At 44.6% G+C, this 25,149-nt stretch overlaps 1 protein-coding gene across 1 annotated transcript in view; it reads left to right on the top strand.

Moving 5' to 3' along the window:
* The window catches only part of LOC146822431 (uncharacterized), a 63,109-nt gene extending 46,357 nt beyond the window's left edge, over positions 1 to 16,752 (top strand). Inside the window, exon 3 of the transcript XR_014963302.1 lies at positions 14,906 to 16,752. The gene's annotated coding sequence lies outside the window, so the exon portion shown is untranslated. The remainder of the gene's footprint in view (positions 1 to 14,905) is intronic.
* Positions 16,753 to 25,149: the final 8,397 nt, after the last annotated feature.

Raw genomic sequence — 25,149 nt, 5'->3', positions numbered from 1 at the left:
AAAGGGTTATAATATCCTGCTAGCTGAATGTGATTGGCCACCAGTATTTGTCAAGGAGTGCCCACATGGCGAGGACATAATTATGCCAGCCTTCTCCGACCTAATCCCAATTCCCTTAAATACACACATGCCAGGAAATGGGCAATTGCCCAGGCCCTAGCATAATACAAAAACCATGTTGGATGGGATGAGGATTCATCCCACCACATAATATCATTAAAAAAATGAACCAACTGCACAAAGGCAGTACCCAATAAAGCAAGAAGCTAAAAAGCAGGTCAGGGAGATCTTAGATCAATTTGAATACCAGGGGTGATTGAAATTTGCACCTCATCAATGAACAATCCTTTGTTTCCTGTGGCAAAACCAGACAATACATAGCTTCTAGTTTTGGATTACAGAGATTTAAACGCATGTTAAACACTTGCCTGCCAAATGCACACAGTGCAGCATTAATGAATAACATTGTGCGCTAAAAATACAAAACAACATTAGATATCTCAAAGGCATTCTGTTGCCAAAATATAGCGTGTGAAAGTAGGTACTTAACAGCATTCTCAACAATGGGGACTCCGCGTCAATGTTGTCGTTTACCTCAAGGGTTCAAGAACAGCCCGGGGTTATTCTCAGCGAGAATAACAGAGTTACTACAAATTTATGATGATGAAGCATTGTCATATGTCGATGACATATACCTAACAGACGATGACTTAAATAGGCACTTGAACAGAGTGAGCCCCGTAATACTGAGAATCACCTCTGAGGGTTACAAATTCAACTTTAAAAAATCAAGAATTACCCACCTTAACGTCCTATTTTTAGGATATGAACTTTCACGTGAAGGCAAGAGCCTGGCAGCTAACTTTTTAGAAAAGTGTGCGCTGCTACAATCACAAAAAATGTTGAAGAACTTGCAATCAATACTGAGATTCCTGAATTTTGGCAGAACATACATTTTGGATTACGCAGAAAGTGTTAAACCTCTCTACAAGCAAATTAAATCTGATTTCTCAGCAAATCATTGGACACAGGAACACACAGAAATCCTGCGTTCACTTCAAGCTAACATGTTAGCAACAAATCATTTAAAAACGCGCGTAAATGTATGCAATTTGGTGATCCGAATAATTCCGGGTCAATGCGGGTACACATATTTAACTTTCAATGAAGGGGAAACAGTACCTATTGCATACAAATCACACTTGTTCACAACAGCAGAAATGCATTTCACTTCAACAGAGAAAATTCTGACAGCAGTGCAGACCGCAGTAGCAAGAGAAAGAGCTCTGGCTCAGGAGAAACATATTATTGTCGTAACCAGCCTTAGAGACTGTTACAAAGGCTTGCATTCCAAATTCAAAAACCTTACATCCCAGATGGATACAATGGGTTAATTCTCTTGCTGCAATGGATGTAGAATACAGATTTGATCCAAATTTGAAACCGCAAGTATTCCTGCAATATAAACAAGAATATCCTCTGCCCACTGAAATCCTGCCTCTAGATCGGTATGAATTTATAATTTATAGTGACGGCTCAGCGCAACCCCAACGGGGAGTAAGTAAGCCTATAGTGGTGTGTGCAATCGTTTAAGGTCGCATGCGCGATGGTAAATTTCCTCCAATGATCACTAAAACACAGTCTCTAGGTGACTGCACAGCTCAGTTAGCTGAACTAAAAGCATTCATATTGGCCCTAGTAAGCACGGATCGAGAATTTCCCACACTCATAGTGTGTGATTCATATTACTGTGTCCAGTCATACATGAATATTTACAAAATTGTCTTAAAAATGGATTGAAAGATTCCAAAGATGGTACAATTAAGCATAAAACACTTTGGGAACAGGTAGCTTTGTTGAAAAACGCACTACCAAAGGCTCACGTGATCCATACACTGAGTCACCAGCGTGATGGCGTTCACGTTGCAGGAAATTCATTGGCTGATGAAGCCGCAATCACTCGTTCAAAAACGAGAATAGATAGTGAGATAATGTTGGCTGTCAATGCTTTAAGCAAAGACAGTGGCACAATGTTACCAAAGAAATTTCCACTCAAATACTCCTATTTAATTAATGCAAACAACGTTCCTTTTGCTCGAATCCCAGGAGTGGTGGATAGAGTAATTCCAAACGCGGAACGTAGATTAGGACTAATCCTAGCAGCACACGAGGGGATAGGCTCTGCTCATGCAGGTGTTTCTGCAACTGTTTCACTATTAAAACAACGATATTGGTGGCCAGGCATGAGAAAACAGACCAAGAACTATGTCTTGGCATGTGATGTATGCCAGCAGATGAAATTCTCCACAGTGAAACATCCTGCGCAGACGCCCCTGTTAATTTCAAACAAACCTTTAGCTTGCGTTTATCTGGACCACTGCGGTTCCTTGCAAAGGGATGGCAATTATTAATACTTAATGGTTGCAGTGGACTCGTGCCAAAGGTTCCTATGGATGTGGCCTCAGCGCTCAGCTGACGCTCAAACTGTTATAAAAGATTTGTTAGTCTTTATCGACACATACGCAGTAGGCACGATCCATTCTGACCATGGACCCGCATTTAGCTCTCGGGCTTACAAGGAGGCCGTGGAAGGAATGTGCGCGGTATTGCGGTACTCCTCTCCATATCATCCTGAGGGAAATTCTGTTGTGGAAAGGAAAAACCAGGACATAAAGCAATCGATAACAGCTAGGGTATTGGGTTCGGGAGATGGCTGGGTCAAACACATTTATGGGGTTCAACATGCACTTAACAACATGCCAAGAGCTTCTCTAGGGGGGTCACTCCATATGAGGTTCTTTTTGGGTCAAGAATGTGGGTATCTGATCTAGAATGTGAAGGCACAGTGGCGGATAATAAACCCTTTGACATCAAAGATAGTTTGGCTGTTTTACAGGACCTGAATGAACTAAGTTCGAAACTAAGCAACGTGGACCTGAAGCCAATCGCCACTGGGGAACAATCGGCAGTCCCGGCAAGGCCTGTCTGGATCCCAAAAGTTGGGGATCAAGTCTGAGAGAAGATCACGGATAAGGAGTTCGTCCCTTCCTACAGAAACACAGTACCTGTACTAGCAATCCATGGAACAAGAACAGTACTTCTGCCTGCCCTTGCCGGAAGAAAGAAGGAAAGATTTGTGTTAATCGACCTCATCAAACCACACTATGTGGCCCATACTACATAGTGGGCCTCGTGGTCTCCAACATAGTAGCAGGCGCCCTCCTCTTGCTACTATCCAAGAGGTTCTAACTGAAAGACTTATCACCATCGAAGAGTCACCAGTGAGAAATGAAGGACTAAGCAACAATGCTATGGAACTTTTCCCTCTTGAAACTCAAGTAACCGTTCGCCCAGACACACCGGTCTCCACAAATGTAACAAGTGAATCTGATTCAGCGAGAAAATGAAACCAGCATTAAAAATGCAATAGGTCTCACCTTTCCTTAAGTTAAAGCCATTTGCTTTGCTATACAATACCATTAGCAATGCAAATGGCTTTAACTTAATCAAAGGCGAGGCCTATTGCAGTTCCAATGCTTGTTTAAAATGTCTGTAGGGGAACACAATTGTTTGGTTCTGTCACTGGAGCAGAGCTTTAAGTGGTCCGGGCCTCAGCGGTGCTGAGCACCAGCAGTTTTTTAAAGGGGGCCTGGCACCGGAAGACCGTATTTTTCTGGTCTGCAGTGACAGGCACATCGATGTGCGTGTGCTCACACTGCTCACTTCTTACTAGTGGGGAAGTTACGGCATGACGTCATGCCCGCTGAAGTTGTAGAAGAAGGGAAATCATTTACAGAGTCATTTTCTCTCTGGATTTCCCTTCTCTTTTTGAGACTCAGGAGCAGCAACATTGTTGGGATGTCACCTGAGCTTTAAGTGGAAGCTTTCAATATTATATACAAGCCATAGTTGCTGCTAATTTATCTTTAAGCAACTAACAACCATTGACAAGGCCAATAGTCCTGACTTGTTGTAGGTATGATGTGAATAGTTGTATCATATATCTGGATGCAATGACAAACAGCAAAATACAGGTCAGGCGGTGCACTATGCTAAGCACACATTTTTAGCTTATGTCTTTTTAAGCCACGCCCTTAACTTCATCGGTCACGCCCATTTGAGAGACCCCCCAGCTTGTTCATCCCTCTTAAAGCCCTGCACTGAAGCATATGGCACTTTCACTGAATGGGTAGCTAGCTGCTTTCACAATAAACTTTTAAACACAGTAACTACAACTGTGGAACTTTAACCTCTTGCTCTGAGATCTTGGTGAAAACAATGCCACATGTCACCGGACACCACAGTAGCCCCTCCATTACCATGCAAATATTTTCACAACACTAATACGGTAGCGCTGTTGATGTAAATCATCAGTAGCCGCGTTTCATGTATAGTCTGGGGAATCTCTTGTTACAACTTATTACGAAAATGGCTCCCTCATGCAGGTTTGTGTGCACACTGAACAGGGAACTTGTGTCAAGTAAAACTAGTTATTTTTATTGATCACTTAATATACTATTTCAGTTTTTTTTTAATTTTTTTTTTTACAAATGATCCTCCTTTTTATGTTACCCTGAAAGTAAAATCCACTCCTATGTTAAATTCCGGAACATATTTTAATGAAATCTTGGCACGTGCACACTCCAGTATCACACAGAAGAAGATACAATGTTCTTAACACAGTGGCAACTCTAATGCAGTACGCTGCATCAGTTTTGATTCTGGAATATGATTACAGCACATGGCCCCCTCCCCTAGTCTTTGTCCTTGTTTAATGTAACTGGCACACAAGTAAAGCGCTTCAATACCTTCGGGTCGAGTTCACGCTATAATAAACTGCAAAAAATAAATAAATACCTGTGGACTTGCTGCTGGCGTTTTCTTTGGACCCTCTACCACTCCTTGCGGAACCCGCTTCGCGGGTCCCGCTGCGGCGTGAGAGCCGTTTGTGCAAAACCTGTGGATTGTTTCAGTGAGGGACTGGACGAGTGCAGGGCTGCGAGCGCGGGACAGGACTACGTCTCCCAGCAGTCCTGTTAACCCGTGCCTCCTGCCACCTGGCCGCTCTCCCTGCAAGCCCCGCCCCACTCACAGCCTGAAAAAGCCCTTCTGAGCTCCACTGCCCCGGGATACCTGTGGACTTGCTGTTTGCTGCTGGCGTTTTCTTTGGACCCTCTACCACTCCTTGCGGAACCCGCTTCGCAGGTCCCGCTGCGGCGTGAGAACAGTTTGTGCAAAACCTGCGGATTGTTTCAGTGAGGGACTGGACGAGTGCAGGGCTGCGAGCGGCGGGACAGGACTACGTCTTCCAGCAGTCCTGTTAACCCGCGCCTCCTGCCACCTGGCTGCTCTCCCTGCAAGCCCCGCCCCACTCACAGCCTGAAAAAGCCCTTCTGAGCTCCACTGCCCCGGGATACCTGTGGACTTGCTGTTTGCTGCTGGCGTTTTTTTTGGACCCTCTACCACTCCTTGCGGAACCCGCTTCGCGGGTCCCGGTGCGGCGTGAGAGCCGTTTGTGCAAAACCTGCGGATTGTTTCAGTGAAGGACTGGACGAGTGCAGGGCTGCGAGCGGCGGGACAGGACTACGTCTCCCAGCAGTCCTGTTAACCCGCGTCTCCTGCCACCTGGCCGCTCTCCCTGCAAGCCCCGCCCCACTCACAGCTTAACCCTCCCCCTACAAATTTAAACAGCTACTTCCGCGTTGCGGGAGCGCGCGGGAGCGCCCGGGGATAAGCCCGGGACAAGGGCGGGACAGTCTGTGGCCGTCAGGGGCCGCAGGAGGCTGGGCTGGGCCCACTCTCTTTCACCTGCATTTCCTTGATTCTATTTGGTTTGCGAAATAGGTTCTGGGTATGCCATCATCGGCCCTAGGTGGAACACCAGCGAAGGAGGGGGGAGGCAACACCGGGACTCTGGACAATTATTTTAAATCGGTAAAGGGTGACGGAGGTAACGAAACTTCTCTGGAGACGCGCAGGGCAGAGCGACGTCGCTCGATTGAACACCTGAAAAATGGGCCCCTCAGTGATATAACTCCCTATCCTATCTCTCAAGAGGAAGGTTCCCTTAATGCTAGCCAGGATCTTTTATCCCAAGAAGATGTTCCCCTATTACTACGGGATAGTTCTTCCATTCCTGGCCCACTTCCTAAACAAACTACGGACACCACTCCACTACTAGTTGCCAGTAGTACGGTAGTTGATTTACTCACCCAAACGCACACCAGAGCTAAAACCAGGACTAACAAGCCAAAGCAAACTGTGGTGGCAGAGGTGCATGACCCACCACCAAATAAGCGCAGTAGGAAGTTGAGGGGTGGTCAGGGGAAGACCAAGACTCCCCACTCTGATTTTGGAAAGTCACTTAAGTCCGTACCTATGTTGGATAGGCCATTAGCTAATGTGCACAAGGCTACTCCCCTTAAGGGTACTAACACTATTACCACTGCGTCTACCATCGACAAAGGGAAGAGCCCACTTAACACATTACTTCCTGGCATCTCTTTGGGGAGCATTGAATCCCTAATTAGATCACTCCTGTTGCCCATTAGCAAGAGCTTGCAGAAAATAGAACTCAGGCTGACCACTCTGGAGGCAACCTTAACCACCCTGAAAACCTCGGACAACAAACAGAGTAGAACCACCGAGTCCAACCTACCAATAGGAACCTTCCCCAATATTCAAAACGCACCGATCCACACGGGGCCTCCTCTGGGTTCCACTGCCGCTCCTCTTTTACAGCCACTTATGGCTATCTCAGTTCCAATTCCTTCTAGCATTCCTAACATCCTACCACCACAGACAGATGGCCCAGCTTTCCAAAGTACAGATACTGGCTCAAACCCTCGGGTCTTACCTAATGCTGGTACTGCCCCTCTATTCCCTGGTAAGCCTGCCCCTAGACCACGGGGACCAGACCTACCACCAGAGGCTAACAGCCTCATGGTGGTTTTGGCTGGTGTTCCTTCTTTAGAACTGGGTGAAAATGAGAACTTTCACTCACTCAAGAGGAAAACCATTAAATGGTTGAATTGGAACAGACCTCTCCCAGTCCACCTCAACAATGAGATCATTATGGTAAGAAGGGTACCTTGGTTGGGGAAGTCGGGGAAATCAATAGCAGGGGACTGTATCATTGTGTCTTTTCGAGACCCTGGAACAGTATTACACATTTGTGCTGGGTCAAATAGATCACTGGATTCTACCATACAGACTTTGCCAGTTTCCTTCTTTTTCCCTCCCATTCGCATGCACCATGATTTGCCACAAGGTAACTGGTCAAGGGTGGAACGAAGATCTAGACATAGGGGATATGCTCCACGTCCAGTTTATCGACCTCCGGAGACTCCCTTTTTGGACCACAATCGTTTTAACTGCCTGAACGGTTTGGATGGTGTGGACTGACTGCCCCCAAACCCGGACTCAAATCCTGTGACCTTGGGTAACGGTCCCAGTAAACTTCCTGATCCGGCTGAACCCACCTCTGAAAATGACCCTGTTAGAGCAATTGGCGTAGTTTCTGGCTCTGGCGCTGGCTCTTCCACCTCTGCAATCTGTTCTGTGGCTTCTCCAGCGCACATGAGACTAATTTGGTGGAATGTGGCTGGTCTAGCCAGCAAACTGGGCACTCAAGACTGGATAACTTACATCGAGTCCGGGGATGTTTGTATGCTCCAAGAGACTTGGGCAAGGGAAGATTACAACCATCAAGGTTACGAGTCATTTTCCATCCCGGCTAGGTGGGAGGGTAAGGGCCGCCCCTCTGGTGGACTTACAACTTGGGTGGCATCCCACTTAGGATGCCAGGCTTCACGCCTACCGGTGCCATCAGAGGATATCCTAGTGGTTTTATTAGCCTGGCCAAACCTAGCGAAACTTGCCCTGATAAATATTTACTCCAGGCCAGTGGGAGCTTCGCGTGAATCTCCCACTATAGAGGAGCTTTCAGTATACTTAGCGGAAATGCCAAGAGACATTCCTTACATAGTGGGAGGGGATTTAAATTCCCATTTCGAGCCGCTGGTCGGCCTTGTAGAGGGATTCCCCATGGAAGAAGAGTCCAGGTGGTCAGTACCCTCTGTTGTAGCACCTTCCCCAAAGGTATGGACGCCTGTGGCATTGCAGATTACTGCCCTTACCTTAAAGTATGGAATTAGAGCCTGCAATGGACGTATTAAGTCTGATGTACCAAGCAAAACCACGTACAACAGAGTGGGAAGAGAGTCCCGCTTGGATTATGCCCTTGTGCAGATAGTGAACTGGTCTTCTATCTTGGACTTTAGGGTTGTGGAGAGATTGGATAGTGACCATAACGCCCTTGAACTCGATCTTAGCCATCCTGGGCTAAAGGCCTCCACAACAACTATGGAGGAGTTCAAACCTGAACTACTATTAGATAATAACAGGAGAAGAATCAGGTGGGATAAACTAGCTTCGAGCCAAGTGAAACTTTCGAAGCTCTACGCAGGTTTAATCCCTATTTTGGAAAAAGTGGGAGAGCTAGCCAATGACGTGGGCAATATAGACCACCATGAGAAATTATATCAGGCTCATGAGGACCTTATAAAGGGAGCGGCCTCTGAGCTTTTTAGCAGGGTTCAGAATCAGAGGAGGACCCAGCAACACAAGTCCCTATGGTATAATGCAGCCTGCAGGAAGGCAAAGGGAGAACTCCTTAGAAGCATCAAGGAGGGTACAGGCAGAGAGAAGCTGCGATAAAATAGACGGGCTTATAAAAAACTGGTTACCCATGCTAAAACCGAATGGGAGGAGAAGCAGTGGGAGGAGCTCACCACTTCCCTCGCAGCTAGAGACCACCGAATGTTTTGGAGAGTAGTAAAGGGGGGGTCGGGGAACCTCCTTTCGGCAATAGAGCCAAATATTGCAGCAGGGGTGTGGCAGGCACACTTCCAGTCTCTCTACAGTTCTGAGCTGGGAGTAACTAAGATTGACATCGGTACTGGACTGGCAGAGTATGGCGGGGATTTGATAACAGTGGGCGAGGTGAAGGTAGCATTATTGGGACTCAAAGGCGGAAAGGCGCCAGGACTGGATGGCCTGCCCGGGGACCTGTTCAAGCAGGAGCCCGGTGTCTGGGCCCCCTATCTGGCTGCTGTGTTTAATGGAGTTTTGCGTGGCATGGAAATCCCGAGTACTTGGCTGGGGGCAGAGGTGGTTCCTATATTTAAAAAGGGCTCGCCCCTGCTCCCAGCCAACTACAGACCAATCAGTTTAATTGACGTGTCACAGAAGCTGTTTGGCAGGATACTGCTGAATCGGCTTCAGGACTGGGTGGAGGAAATAGGCGCCCTCAGCCCGTACCAGGCGGGATTTAGAAAGGGAGTTTCCACAGTGGATCAGGTTTTTCGTCTGAACGTTATCTACTGGAGGGCAGCAATATTGGAAGGGGGTAGCTTATACACCATATTTGTGGATCTGAGGGCTGCCTTTGACCTCGTGCCCAGAGGAAAACTCTGGAGTGTTCTGGCTGAGATGGGGGTCCCCCCAGACATCCTGATAATTTTAAAGAGATTGCACCATAATAACTATGCCCGGGTCAGGTGCGGGAAACTTGGGCAACCAACGGACAGATTCCCCGTTGACAGGGGGGTTAGACAGGGCTGTGTATTGGCACCGACCCTGTTCTGCCTCTTCGTCAACAGGGTAATCGCCCATCTCAATGGAACTGAATACACTGATGCCCCAAAATTGAATGGCAGCAGGGTGCCTGCAATCATGTTTGCAGATGACACCCTGCTGCTGTCCAAAACCCCTATGGGGATACAGAGGATCCTTGATTCTTTTGTGGCTTTCTGCACAGATAGGGGGTTAGAAATCAATTCTACCAAAACCAAGTTTATGGTCCTGAACCCAACACCAAGATCACGCCCGAACCCTTTACTGGGAGCATCACGTTTAGAGAGCGTCTCCACCTTTGAATATCTAGGTGTAACGTTGAATGAAACCATGTCGTGGGGAACTCACCAGACTAGGGCTAATCTTAAATTAGTGCAGGCCACTGGCGGCATCGTCCGGTTGATGAAAAGCTCGACATATCGACCGCTGGGGCCGCTTATTCAGATATATAAGGCTCAGGCAAGAGGAGCTCTGATGTACGGGGCGGAAATGTGGGGTCACACAGCTTCCTGCAGCTTGTCTATTACTGAGAACAACTTCATTAGACAGATAGTAGCACTCCCGTCCAGTACCCCGCTCCTCCCCCTGAGGATGGACCTGGGGCTGAGACCAATAGCAGATGAACTAGGTCTCAGACCCATAGTCTTCTGGCGAAGGCTATGGAGCAGCGAAGAACTTTCTTCTTATAGGGCGGAACTGAGGGAGTTTCTAACCCACCCTAAGGCTCTACAGATCCCGTGGATAAAATATATAAAAAAGTCCTGTACGGGATTGGGGCTCCCCGACCTGTGGTCGGATCCAGCTAACGCCTCACTAAGGATCCCACGAAGAGCTTTGGTTAATGCTTACCACGAGCAGAAATTATCTATGGCCCTAGACTGCAAGGATGAGGGGTCATTAACATTTGTATTCGCGCAAAGCAAGGACTCATACCGGCTGGAGAGGGTTCTGGACGCTATGTCTCCTGTGTTGGCCAGGAAGCTATTTCTCCAATGGAGGTATGGCACATTGCCTCTGCGAACTTACACCTGCTCCTGGTCAACACTGCCATCTACTAAGCTTTGTCCGGCATGTGTGGGAGCAGAGGAAAGCGATCTGCACGTGGTCTTGTTTTGTCCAACTTACAAGGTCGCCAGGAATTATTGGCTCCTACCACTCATTAGAAACCTTGGTTCTAGGGAGTACCTCCCGGTGTATAGAATTTTAAAAACTGACGTTTCAGGTCCAATTGTGTTTGCACTAGCCAAATTTCTTACTAATGTCTGGCATATTCGCACCCGTATTTTAAAGTCGCAGGCTCCCACCTAATTTTAAGTTCTAATTTTAATTGTATGGTCTTTTATCTGATGTGTTTCCTGATTATTTTCTCTGATGGTTTTATATGTTCATATGTGCTTCTTTTGTATATCTTTTATGGCCAAATTGGCCGAAATAAAGATTAAATATATATATATAAATAAATACCAATGCCACCAGTCTAATCCCAGTGTATATCCTCATACACCACAGTAGCCCCACCCCTTCCTCGCATGTTTTCACAGAACTTAATACAATAGCTCTCTTGATGTAAGTCCTCCCTAATAGTTTCCCAATTTAGGAATATGTGTGTGTAAGTAGCCTATTGCCCTGTGATTACAGAAATGTCCGCAGGGGTAGACAGTTGTATTTGTTTCTGTCACTGGAGCATATGGCACTTTCACAGAGTGGGTAGTTAGCTGCTTTCCTGATGGCAACCTTAGGTCTGAGTCATTAACTGCCTCTGAAAATCTCCTGATGCCTAAAAGGAGGGTCAATTGGAGAACCTTATTTAGGGAGTAGGAGGCATAACACACAGAGCAAGTCCTGAAAGTGCTAATTTAACACAGGTTTCTGCTCGATATTAGCCTAACAGGTATGTTAAACAGCTGAAGAGCTCGAGCAGCTTATCACCTTAGATGGAGATATAGAATTGTCAGTGGAGTTATAAATGAATGTGCTGCTCCTAACTGAAAATGTAGCATCATTTGTAGACATATTAAAAGTAAGAAAGAGAACATAACACAATAACTCACAATGCAGCAAAACAACGCAATTTAAAAAACACAACATTAAACAGTTAAAACAGAGCACATCACAACAACCGCAGTACATCACATTACAGTAAGGAAGGTATGCAGCGCAAAAATTCAGCAATAGAAAAAACCACAAAAGAATGTAATATAAGAAGTAAATGTCAAGAACATGTAGTCACAACCATTCATGCTGCGCATGATTATTATTACCCTCGTCAAAAAGCTGCTTACATAATACGGTAGTAAAACGTTACTGGGCAGCAGGAAAGGAAATAGTTAACTTTAACAAGCACAAGTGCGTGTGCCTCGTACGGTAGCAGGGGGAGGGGAGAGAGGAGGGGGCCTGCGCGAGTCCCTTGCGGGAGTGAGCAGCAACGCGTGATAATTGATGACAAATGGCGCCAGCAGCTCGCTCCCGCAAGTGAATCGCCAGATGTGCACGCGTTGCCATATGAAGCAATGCAACGCGTGAATGTTTGTGCTGGGAAAGCTGTGCCGATTTACTAAAGGTCTCTTTCCTAAGCAACGCATGCGCGCTGCGTAGGCGAGACCTAAAAACAAGGACACTGTCATCAAATTCAGCTGCAATTCCAACAATTGATCGAACTGCTTCTGGCTATTTCATTGACTTTGATACGTTTTCCGAGGATCCAAGTGAACCTGAAACAACGCCAGCCAAAACAACTTACAAACAGCAAGTTCAAGACTTTCTTCACTTTCTGAAAGAGACGTATCTGGTTTCACCATGGACAAAACTATGGATAATATCCGGGATATTTTTCTTTCTTTTCTGGCTAGTTTTAGTAATAACTATGAGCATGCTTGTAAATGGAAAATACATTCGTAAGACTTTGCAAGTGAAAAGGTGAACTTAATTTTAAAACCACAGAAATCATCACATTGTGAAAGAAGAGACTCGTCTGCAGTGAACATCAAAGCTGTTCCTATACCAGATGGTATAGTTTGGGACAAAGTCGATTTTGATTTATTTGGCTCGACGGAACTTTGAAAAATTCCACATTTATTCAAAATTTCATTAAGTGATTTTATAACCTCCAGTACCTATTCTGATGATTGGCACTTTGAGACTGTCAGTAATCTGATGTCTGAAAACTTGGAAGGTTCATCAGACTATGATCAAATGTACTGCCACAACCACTATGGTCCTCATTTTTTGCATAGATCTGCAATGCCTGGAAATGTTTGTTTAATCAATGGGAACATTGTCCAACACCACCTAAGGGCAGTTCAAAACCTTTTGTAAATAAGTTTCCATATTTTTCAGGATTTATTACATCAGATCCAGCTTCTTATTACTATAGGAATGTGAACAAAACTGCACAGAAAAATATGTTAACTAATACCAAACAGATCTATTCTGCAGTCTTTATTGCCTGCTGTCTAGACAAGGGTTTGACTTTTGGAAAGACACTGTTGATACAAAATCTGTCTGGGGTTCTAGAGACTGGCAAGTGCAGGGAAATTAAGCGTTATTTAGAGCTTGCATCATCCCACAGCAAATTAATGTTTTTGAATGACACTGTGCAACAAACATCTTGCCTTGGCCTAGCCAAAATCAAAGACCTGAACTTGCCTAGTGTACCAACACCTGCAAATACCAAGAGTAATAGCACTACGCCGGGAACAGTTACCATAGATACAGTATTACAATACAACAGATCAGACCCCGATTGGGAGAAATGGTTAATCTGGTCCACAGACACTAACCGCTGTCAGGAAAGATTCCTGAATAAAACACATGGTTTTACCATCCACAGGCCGGATCCCCGTTATTTACAACGACAGCACCCGGGGGTAGTTACAACATACAGTGTAGGGAAATTGTGGCTAGATTGGTTACAAACATCCACACTAGACGAAGTGAAACAACACTTATCTTTACTTAAAGAAGACGCAGACCTTAGGGATTTCTTGCTAGGTCCAAGAAAACCACGTAAAAAATGTTTCATATATGCTGGCATCTATGCGGCTTATAATAGAGTTTGGAAAGTTTCACAGGCAGAGGCCGCAGAGAGAATACGTAAACTTGATCGTATTAATGTAGAAAAATCTCTCACCGTGATCGATAATGGTTTAACAACTCTGTCATCCAGAATTTACTCTCTGGGCAACATTGTATCCTCTGCCATTGACATACTCAAACAGGATTTAGCCATGCTACAACAAGGCCAGTCCCTGTTCCGTTCGGTAATGTCATTAGGCTGGACGCTGCAATCATTGCGTGCAGGCTATGTGTCTTGGCGTTTTATCAACACGTAATCTCTATTCTCTGAATACAATCTCACAGATAAACAGATCGAAATGGCACAAAGGGGAGCAAAGTATACAATTCTGTGCATTGAAAAACTGGAAAAATTACCATTCACGGTAGCAGAAAACCCAGCTACTGAATGGCTAATTCATGGCCGTATCAATTTACCGGTCACAACTTTCCAATTTCAGTATTGCCTTAACCAAAAGCAAGCTGGCAAATATGAAAGGTTGGGTAAGGAATACATTAGGACATTATGGGTTTTACCTTACACTTACACATGTAGGCATGGGGGACGTGTAGTGTTTCTAAGCGGTACCAACTGTAAAAATGCACTTAGCGGTTCACTTATATGTGAAGACATTGTTTTACACGGGGCTTATAATGGTTCTGTGGCAAACTTGTCCTGCAGGCGCACCAGCTGCCGTGATTAATCCAGCATTCGGCCTGCTCTCTAAAGGGAGTTACCTCATGTTGAATGATCAAGGTTGCTGTGGCATGTTACCAGGCATCCCATATCTAGTGACCGTCAACTCCAGGGTTACTTGTTGTATGCAAGTTTTGTTTCCACCAACAAACACAGTCAGGGAGTTACCACAATGGCCTTCACTGAATGCTTCTTTTATACGTTTTGATACTCTAAGCAGAATGAAAGCCATGCTTTTTCAACAGAGCATATTTTTGACCACCGCCAGAGAAACTTATGATCTTCAAGTCGCAAGGACTTCGGCTGAGATACAGGCTCTGATAGGTACAAACTGCCCTACACATTTCGCAGAAATAATGGTACGTATCTTCAACATTTCTGATACGAGCGGAATTGTACATGTATTTAAGACCATAGTTTCCTGACTATTAAACACTTTCCATACAGTCCTCGGAATCGTTCCAAACTTCGTCCATTCGGTGTTTGGTGGACTGCCCTTAATTCTTGCTATTGTTGCAGGGGTTCTGATTCTATTCCTACTGCTACGCTATGGATGGCCTATCAAACAGCGTCCCTCCCAGCGACCTGGAGAAAGCTCTCCTGGAACGGAAGTGCCGCAAGCGCATAGCAATCCAGCTGGGAACACCTCGACTAAGGGAGCGTAATAAATACTGCGTCCTGACTTTTTGACCAAGGATGAAGGATTGCATCATACCTGTATTCTGCTGCCTGTTTTGTGGTATAGAATGCGTGCTGGACATCTGTCTGACATTACCATCGGTCACGCCAATGGACGTTGATACTCTGCTGGACCCGCTTAGGGCCCATGCTCTGTGTTTTCCCAATGGCTTCCAATACTGATGATGGCATTCATTGAGACCTCACAAATGCCATGTCCTGCTGCAGAGGTACGAGATGGATCAACAGGCACACAGGTAACAACGACTGCACAACTTGCTGAAGCATCCGATGCTGAAAGCAACGACTCACATCTATGTGTGGTTGACCTACTAAACGAGGTATTCCAACTGTCACCAATAGTAGACGATATTATGTCTGCAACAGTAGATGATCTCATGTTTACCCCTAGCCCAGACACTGACTTTTGAATTGGCTCACAGTGTACTGGGAAAAAAAAAACAAGAATTCGGCTTCCATGTTCTCAAAACAAAAGAACAGAAACTTGGAACATTTTCAAAATTAACAACTTTTTTTTCATGGCACAGCTATCTGCTTACAGTAGAACAATTCTTATAAAATGAACTGAAACAAATATTCCTAATAGAATTCAGAAACAACTATACATCGTTTCACTTATAATGGTTTATAAATTATTGGGAAGATAAATGTTTTACATGTTTGCATTACAATATAAATTACATGCTTGAAATGGTTTTTAGAATTGTTTTAAACTGCTTTTACATGTGTTACGTTTTACCTGTACGGTACTTTATTTTATGTATAGCATTTATGCATATATCGTTCTTGGAAAGAGGAGTGGCTGTTGTATCCCTCATAAGGGTCCTAATATCTAAACAGGCCCTTATATAGGCATAACTCATATTATCCTTATTTAGGCTTAGAAATCTCAACCCTTATTTAGGCATGAGCCATGCACTCCAAATATAGGCATGGTCTTTCACCTATATTCGACCACCTTCCACGTGACAACTAGTTCTTGGAAACAGACCCTTACACTCCAGGGATTCTCCCCCGTACAGGATTATTGATTTCTACAAGAACTCATATATTATGCATGAACCACTAATCCCTTAGGGTTCATTCCTGACGTCTTCCTCTGCACAACATTACGTCAATGCTAACAAACAATAGCACCTTTTGGGTATAAATATTCAGCCTTTGCCCAAGCAAATTAGAGGAGAGCTCAACTTCAGAGGAGCCCATTCTTCCCAGCTTGATGCACTGACCAGAGACACTGCCATCCTGCACGCAGAGATCCAGCTCCCAGTGTTCTGACTCCCTTCACGGGATGTTGGAGTTCGAGACCAGGGAAGAGATTCCACAACTCTCTCATTCTAAGGTATGAAGCTGCTAGAACCTAGAGGGGACTCTTGGCATCCTATACTATAACATATCAGCCTATAGCATACAGCACCTACTTCTCTCCTTGTCCTACACTTACTTTAGGTGCACTTGGGTAGAATTAGGAACGCATCTCATGAGTATCCGTACTTTCAGCTACATGTTTTTATGTATACGAATGTATTCATAAGTATTGAACAATGCTAGAGCTATACTATTTCTTTATGCTGATAACGCTGTGATTATATATCTCGCATACTGTCTTCTGATTGTAACAGCTCATATCTCTTACACGAGAAAACTGACTGTTCAATAAATACTTATTGAAACGCCCGTCTGTTATTTCTGTGTAACTCTCAGAAACCAAGCTTGCACGATTAGCTGAGCAAAACGTTATTCAGTGTTTCCACGATTCTGAGGGATCAGGGTTTTTCATGTTCATGTGGTTGCCAGAAACTATTCCCTTTTTGTCGTCAAGAAGTTTCTAGTGGACTCTGAGCTAGCTGGTACACAGTAAGCAAGGTTAGCATTCTCGATAGGGGCAGACTGACTCCGTCCTCTGTCAAACCTGTAGTGTATGTTATCCCGACGCGCAGAACCTATTTAGGGAAATAGGAACTATACGACAGACTGGGGGTGAGTATTTCATTTATTCCGAATTCCATCTATCATTTGTGATTCTTTTGATTAAGTATATAAGAACAATACACATTTTAAACCAGCAACAAAACGCAAGAGACATTGTATCAATTTTATCAACTCTATTCCCGCATACTTAGATTGAAATGGTCTTCGATGTCACTGCTGGTTGTGGTGACGGGATGACACATCCAGTGATGTGTCCTGTTTACAAAACCGACTCATGGTCACTAAGCAGCTTGACAAAGCCCTTTTCCTGTTCCAGAGTCTACCATGATAAATTGTCATGAAAAAAGGCAATATCTCTATACCACGCTCCTCTCCGACTGGGCTCCCACCAAGTAACAATTATTACAAACATAATACTACTGAACTGTATGGGCCTAATTGGTGACCGAAGAGCAACAGTGGGAAGTATACGAAAGTAAATCCTCAGTACTTGAATGGACAGAAGGGGCAATTGAAAGGTCAGTGTTTTATCATCCTGAAGACATTGATATTTGGATAGAGGCTATAAAAAACTGGAAGCTTTGCTTCAGTTGTTTATGAAAGGCTAACTGTTAATTCCACAGTGATCAAGGCTTCAGTCGAGAAGGATTTATAAAGCATGGCTAATCACCCGTTATGGTGTCCAGGCACTTGCAGGTCCCGTAGGCTTTTTCAAACAGCCAGGTCTTGAGGGCTGTTCGGAATTCCAGAAGTGAGGTGATGGTCCGGAGGTGCGTGTGTGGAGAGGCTGTTCCAGGTATTTGATGCAATGTGTGAGAAGGAGGGTCCTCCACTTCTGCTTGGGTCGATGCGGGAAGTATGGGTAAGTGAAAGGGAGGCGGAGTGTAGTCTTGTCAACGGTTGGTGGAAGTTCAGGCAGTGGTTAATGTATATGGGTCCTTGGTTGTTTAGAGCCTTGTGTGCGTGGTCAGTAGCTTGAATTGTCATCTCTTCTGTACAGGGAGCCAGTGGAGTTGCCTGAGGAGGGGTGTGATGTGGGTTTGTCGGGGAAGGCAGAGGATGAGTTTGGCTGTGGCATTAGGTATGGTTTAAAGTCTCAGTAGGAGGTGTGCGGCAATTCCTACATAGAGGGCGTTGCCATAGTCCCGTCGGCTGGTGATGAGGGTCTGTGTCACGGTGCACCTCATGTGGAGGGGTAGCCACTTGAACATCTTCTGTATATGCACAGAGTGTGGAAGTAGGCAGAGGAGGTGGCGTTGATTTGTGGTGAGGTTGTTGTACATGATGATTCCAAGGTTTCTGGCGTGGTTGGAAGGAGTGGGTGCGGGTCCTAGGTCTGATTTCCACCAGGAGTCATTTCATGTGTTGCTGCTGTTGCCAAAGTTCAGTACTTCCGTCTTGTCTGTGTTTAGCTGCCGGCAATTTTTCTTCATCCATTCGGCGATTTTTGCCATACCTATGTGTAAGTTGGTTCTGGTGGTGGTAGGGACATCGTTGAGTGAGAGAATGAGTTGGGTGTCGTCTGCGTAGGAAATTATGTTGAGACTATGGGATCTGACTATGTTGACCAGCGGGGCCATATATGCATTGCAGAGCGTTGGGCTGAAGGATGAGCCCTGAGGGACACGGCAGGTGACCTCCTCGGGTCCAGAGGTGAAAGGCGAGAGGTGGATCCTCTGGATTCATCCGGTGAGGAAGGAGGTGATCCATCTGAGCGCGTCTCCTTGGATGCCGATATGGTGGAATCTTTAGATCAGTGTGTGGTTGGATATGGTGTCAAGGGCTGCTGAGCAGTCGAGGAGGATCAAAGCTGCTGTTTCCCCTTGGTTGAGGAGGGTTTGGATGTCGTCAGTGGCTGCAATCAGGACGGTTTCGTAGCTGTGATTGCATGTGGAAGTCGGATTGGGAGGCGTCAAGTAGCTGGTTCTGCTCCGTGTGAGTCATGAGTTGATTGTTGATGATCTTTTCCATTTCCTTCGCTGGGGATGGGAGCAGGGAGATTGGCCAGTAGTTTTTGAGTTTGCTGGAGTATGTGGAGTGTGAGAGTTAGAAAAGGTCTCCCCCGCCCACAATTCACCAGCTACTAATCCTCAAATATCCACCCAGTGTCAAGATAAGTTATATCTCTCATTTATATGCAAGGACAGTATTCTAACACTGCTGTTAAATCTAACACTGCGGAGCATCACATGAGTCTGGGCATCAATGTGATTGATGCCAGTTTAGCCACCTTGAGGCTAGACTGTAAAGCTCTGCTAAGGTTACTCCTACAATGTGGGTAGGGGTTAGTTGGGAGGGCCGTTTGGGCTACTGTTACTAGAACACAGGTGACACAGTGTTTTGATGGGAGAAATACTTCTAATCAAATAGTTCTGATTTGACAGAAAAGCTTAGAAGAAAGAGGGGTGGTCAAAATTGCAGACACAACACACATGACTGGAGCAAGCTCTGGATGTAAGGCTAGGCTGCTCTTATGCAATGTGAGAGGGGTGAATGACCATCACAAGGTCCGACTGGTAACTGCATACCTCATTAGGCCTAAGGTGTGTATTTTTCATTAGTTCCGGAGATGCATGCTGGTTATGCGGGGGTTAATCATTTCTCCAAAATCTGGAGCTCGTACCTCCATTTCTTTCCTCCACTACGGAAGTGGTTATATTGGTTAAACAAAGCTTATGGTTCAGGTCTGTGGACATGTTCTGTGATAAAGAGTACCGGTATGTGGTTGTACAGGGGTTGTTGGGTTCGGTACACATTACGCTGATCAGTACATATGGGCCGAACTTCGACCCTGCTTTTTTTGTTTTTTTCCCACTAATGTTAGAAACAGGCTTGTTGACGCTTCACCCCCCCTCGCTTTGTAATATATGGAAAATAGTTTAATGCTGCAAGCTGATTTGGCTACCACCGGCAACAGGTCCAGCTGACACACCTAAGCGCAGGAAGAGCTATGGGATATTAGGCACCAGTGCAAACTGCTAGACTTGTATTATGTTGAATGCCCTTATTCCAGACTGTATACATTCCATTACGAAGAGGATGCAATATCTTCCAGAATCGATTTCTGGTTAGGATCTAGAGATGCGATGGGCTGGGTTGAAATTCTAACACGTTGTAGTAAGCTTCAGTGGTATTGTTTGATAGGGCTAGTGGCGCCACTCAGGAGAGTAACACTGGTATTACATCGAGAAATATCTTGAACTCTGTGCTGCAAGGTTGGGAGAACCACCCGTCTCCCCAAATCAGTGATCCGGGTCACTTCAATACAAAATTACCAAATCCCCAGCACACAATTAAAATATGGTACAAATGTCTTAGTGCAAAGTGTGAGCACAAATTCGACACCAGTATATGGATTCTTGTTCTCATTTCTTTTTTATTATTTCCTCAGGTCTTCAAACAGCTGACACGTGTTTCGCCGCTAACATGGGAAATTGTCCCGCGACTTTATCAAGGCTGTGTGGATAAAATGAGAAACATGTTGTTCATTTAAAACATCACCCTGTGGTTGGTAATACAACATGTATAGTTACAGACATGCACAAGGACTGTACAAAGTGAAGACGATGAATGTCCAAAATGAAAGAGGGATTAAGAATCCAATCCCAAAGACCACAAGTGGAAATGGTATGAGAGAAGTGAATCACACGTGGGGAGAAAATAACTATATATAAGAAAAATTATAATGCTCTAGTGTTTGCACCTATATGCTGTGCATGCTATGAGTTAACATCAAGTGAGTTAGTGGGGCGTGATGGCTACGAAGTGACGGTGCCTAGTGGAAGTATAGGTTTCTTTTTAATGATCAGTGGTACAGACAGAAACAGAGAGTTGCCATGGGCTCCAGATTTTCACCCTCATACGCGAATCTGTTTATGGGCTGGTTTGAGGAGGTGATGATCTGGGGCCCAAGGCGATCACATTGAAATGATTCCATTTTATACTGGGGCAGATACATCGACGACTGTCTGATGATCTGGACTGGCACCCGTGAGAAACTAACCTGATTTTACCAATATCTTAATAGCAATGAGTGCAACATTAGGTTCACTTTTGAACACAGCTGTGATAAGATTTCCTTTCTTGATGTTGAGCTGTACATAAGAGACAACAAAATGCATAGCAGACTCTTTCACAAAAAAACATTGTGCAACGCATTTCTCCATGCGTCTAGCGCCCACCAGATCAAGTCAATACCTTATGGTGAACTTGTCAGGTTAAGACGCAATTGCAGTTTTGAACCTGATTTGAAGAATTTAAAAAAGGAACATTAGCACGCTTTAAGAGGAGGGGCTATGACAGTGCTACTCTGTCTAAAGCAGACCGAAGAATACAGATGATTAGCAGACAAGATACACTTAATTAATACACTGTATCAATACAAAAACCAGACAAGATACGCATGATCACTGGCTACAATGATTGGTCTAATGTCCTGAGACGGAGTCTCAATAGACATTGGCACTTGCTCCAGGCTGACAAAACATTCAAGGACCATATCACTGACAGACCAACTATTACATATAGACGAGGTGTTTCCCTCAGAAATTTGCTACGTCCAAGTTATCCTAGGACCGAGCCGAATGTCACCTGGCTTACATACCTATCTAAGGGCTTTTATGGGTGTGGACATTGTGGCACCTGCAATTGGGCGATTAACAAAAAGGCAGACTTTACAGGACCAGGTGATAGAATTTACAAAATAGTGACCAACATCAACTGCATGACGAAATTTGTGGTTTATATCATTGAATGCAAATGCAAAAAAAGTTATGTTGGGAGTACAATCAAGACATTACGGGAGAGAATGGGGGAACACATAAGAGCGGTAAAACAAGGTGATGTCAGATATCCTATTGCTGCACATATAACCCATTGCCAAGCACAGACACTACATAAACGATTTGAGTTTTTTGGCATAGAACATATTCAGAGACATCCCAGGGGTGGGAACAGAGTGTTGACTTTGGATTCTCAGACTGCGCAGCACAGAGATAGGGTTGAATGTCGATTCAGAACTTCATTATTTTTTAGGAAGATAATTATATAGAGAAACTGTCTACCTATATTACTGCACATATCTGTAAACGTATGTGATGCCATATTCATTGATCTGCTTATTTGTCATTCTGTATAGATGCCTCTAATATCATGAACACATTCTCACATGTGCCGTGCTCTCCATTTTGCTTGGCACATCAGCAATATTATTATTGGTAGTAATACATGAGAGAAGGACAATTGCATGTTTACCCTTAAAAACATGAATCAAGGCATGATCATATGACTTATAAATTTACTTTTAATGATGATAATTAGTATTCTTACAGAGAAATTCACACAGCACTATTGACGCGACACGAGCGCGCTGCATGAATATCACAGAGCTCTACTATACACAATTTTGAACCGTCTAACCTCTATTATTAGGAACGACATACCTTACTCGTATAATTTGGGGAGATTATTGAAAGCTAAGAATTTAATATTGGAGTTGCAGATTTAGGGATATGTGCAATCGACAATATATGGCAAAGTTGAACTCGGGACGGGTAAGATTCAACCTGCGTTATAATTGTACAAGGGAGGTTTATCACAAAGCGGTTTTAACTTTAAGATGGCCGCCAAATTAGTTTGTTTGCAATAGGAAACTGCCATGATCACTGGTCTCCGGACTTAACCTCTTAGATCTAGTCAGTCTTCTCTTCAATACCCGGAAGTAGATGCCGGCTTAACTACACAGCAACGAGACGGGTTTTGAGTATTCCGCACTCGGAAAAGCACTAGTATGGACGTCCGCGGATTGGGGATTAGGATTCATGTGTAATTACGGTAAGAGCTAGACCGGATTGTGGCATGCTTCGTTAATGCTTAACGGGAACCGTAAGGATTTTGAAAATTAATTTGTACTTCAAATGTTGAGGTCATGGTATTTACGATTCAGATCCAATGTGGGACTGTTACATTTTAAACCAGACGCTATGAGGAGAATTAAAGGGCTCACAGTTGTACTGTTTATACGCTGGCAGCACTGATAAGGGGTGGACTGCAATATAGTACTAAGAACTTACCGTGTTGTATGTCAGAATAACAATATTGCATATATTTTGGCACAGGGATAGCGTTTATATGTGGGGCACCTTTATGATAACCTTAATATACAGGCATTTTGTTTCAGATTGGAATCTTTGGAATTAGAGTAGCGCATTGATAGATTATGCACATTTGGGACACCGAGATGCCTTTTCATGTTAGTCAGTTCCTTCAATCTTGGTACTTAGGATGACGCTTCCACAGAGATATACTTATACATAAATATATTTTGTCATGTCAATATAGATTTTGACGTCAAGCCAGAACTTTGGAAGACGTATAACTCACACCGGCGGACCTCTAGGATAACAGCACCCCTCTGTGGGTCGGAAGGATCACCACAGACAACGTAGGTGAATTTTCCTTGCCTGCATGATTTTGCAGGTATTTTGAGGCAGATTAAGGTATGGACACAATAGTGATACTATCTTGTCTTTCTCACAATAGGGATAGATTAACGAAGAAGAAAGGCAGATATAGACCTGACAAATGTCTTCATTGGGATCTAAACTTCCACTAAACACTGTCACTTCGTAGCCATCAGGACTCACTAACTCACTTGATGTTAACTCATAGCACGCACAGCGTACAGGTGCGGACACTAGGAGCATTATAATTTTTCTTATATATAGTTATTTTCTCCCCACATGGGATTCACTTCTCTCATACCATTTCCACTTGTGGTCTTTGGGATTGGATTCTTAATCCCTCTTTCATTTTGGACATTCATCTTCTTCACTTTGTACAGTCCTTGTGCATGTCTGTAACTATACACATGTTGTATCACCAACCACAGGGTGATGTTTTAAATGAACAACTTTGCACAATTAAGCAAGTCACTAGGTGACACAACATGTTTCTCATTTTATCCACAAAGCCTTGATAAAGTCGCGGGACAATTTCCCGACGAAACACGTGTTGGCTGTTTGAAGACCTGAGAAAATAATAAAAAAGAAAGGAGAACAAGAATCCATATACTGGTGTCGAATTTGTGCTCACACTTTGCACTAAGACATTTGTACCATATTTTAATTGTGTGCTGGGGATTTTGCAACTTTGAAATTCTAACACATTTACCTAGGACTCTGTCCGATCATTCTCCGGTTCTGATGGCTTTGACCATCGCCAGCAACGCAGGGATACTTATAATGTAGCAGCTGCGACCATCTGAGCTGTTAGACCCAGTCTTTAAACAGAAACCCACCAAGGGATTTTATCCTACTACATTTTGAACCAGGGCTCTCTTACCTCTGTGGCTACGTTGTGGGAAGTGTTTAAAGAGTGATTAGGGGTGAATACATACCTAAAAGTCACAGGATATTAATATTGCTGAGAGATACAATGTCACATCCAGAGCAAGAGACATCATTGCTAGAGTGAGAATGTGGGAGCTCTGAACCCACTGTGTTGCTTTTAATCCCCCGTGCCCTTAACTGTTGCACATGAAGTCTTGTCATTGAGTCAGCTTTCCACTTTCCATGGGAGACGTGTTAACGACTCCCAGGAAAGGATACAATAGGGGCCTTCACTGGAAGTAGGTATTCTACCTCCTCTAGGAAGTCGCAAGGATGTTGGTCCAAAAGTCGAGCTTCAACGCAGAAACCACCTTTGAAGGGCAAATGGGAACCACATTTGAGAGGGGCTGCTGTATTGTCTGGATAGACAGGCTTGCACTAGAGACAGGAAAGGGAGAACCAGTTGCCAAACCAGTTTTTCAGGGGAATTTAGCTCCCTTGGGCCAAGGAGTTCTGGGCGCCAAGAAAAGGGTTGTGCCTTTTTGGGAGTGGATTGAATGGTGCACCCTAAGGCAGCCTGCTGTGTCCTGCTAGTGGAGAAGTTGGTTTCCAGGCCCAGCCAAGGCAAGAGACGCAAAGGAGCAGCTGGCAGACCTCCTGTTCGCAGCATAGTAACACAACAGTTAAAGAAGTCTGCTAAGGGCGAGTGATCTCCCTGATCGTAGATCCTAATTGCTGTGCAGGACCAAGGACCAGGACCTGGCTGTCAGAAGTTGCATCTGGGTCTGCTGGACCTGGGAAGGT

The sequence above is a fragment of the Triturus cristatus genome, chromosome 6 (genome assembly GCF_964204655.1).
Source record: "Triturus cristatus chromosome 6, aTriCri1.1, whole genome shotgun sequence".
NCBI lineage: Eukaryota > Metazoa > Chordata > Amphibia > Caudata > Salamandridae > Triturus > Triturus cristatus.
Note: the sequence above shows the minus strand (reverse complement) of the source record. Positions and strands in the feature narration are given on the sequence as shown.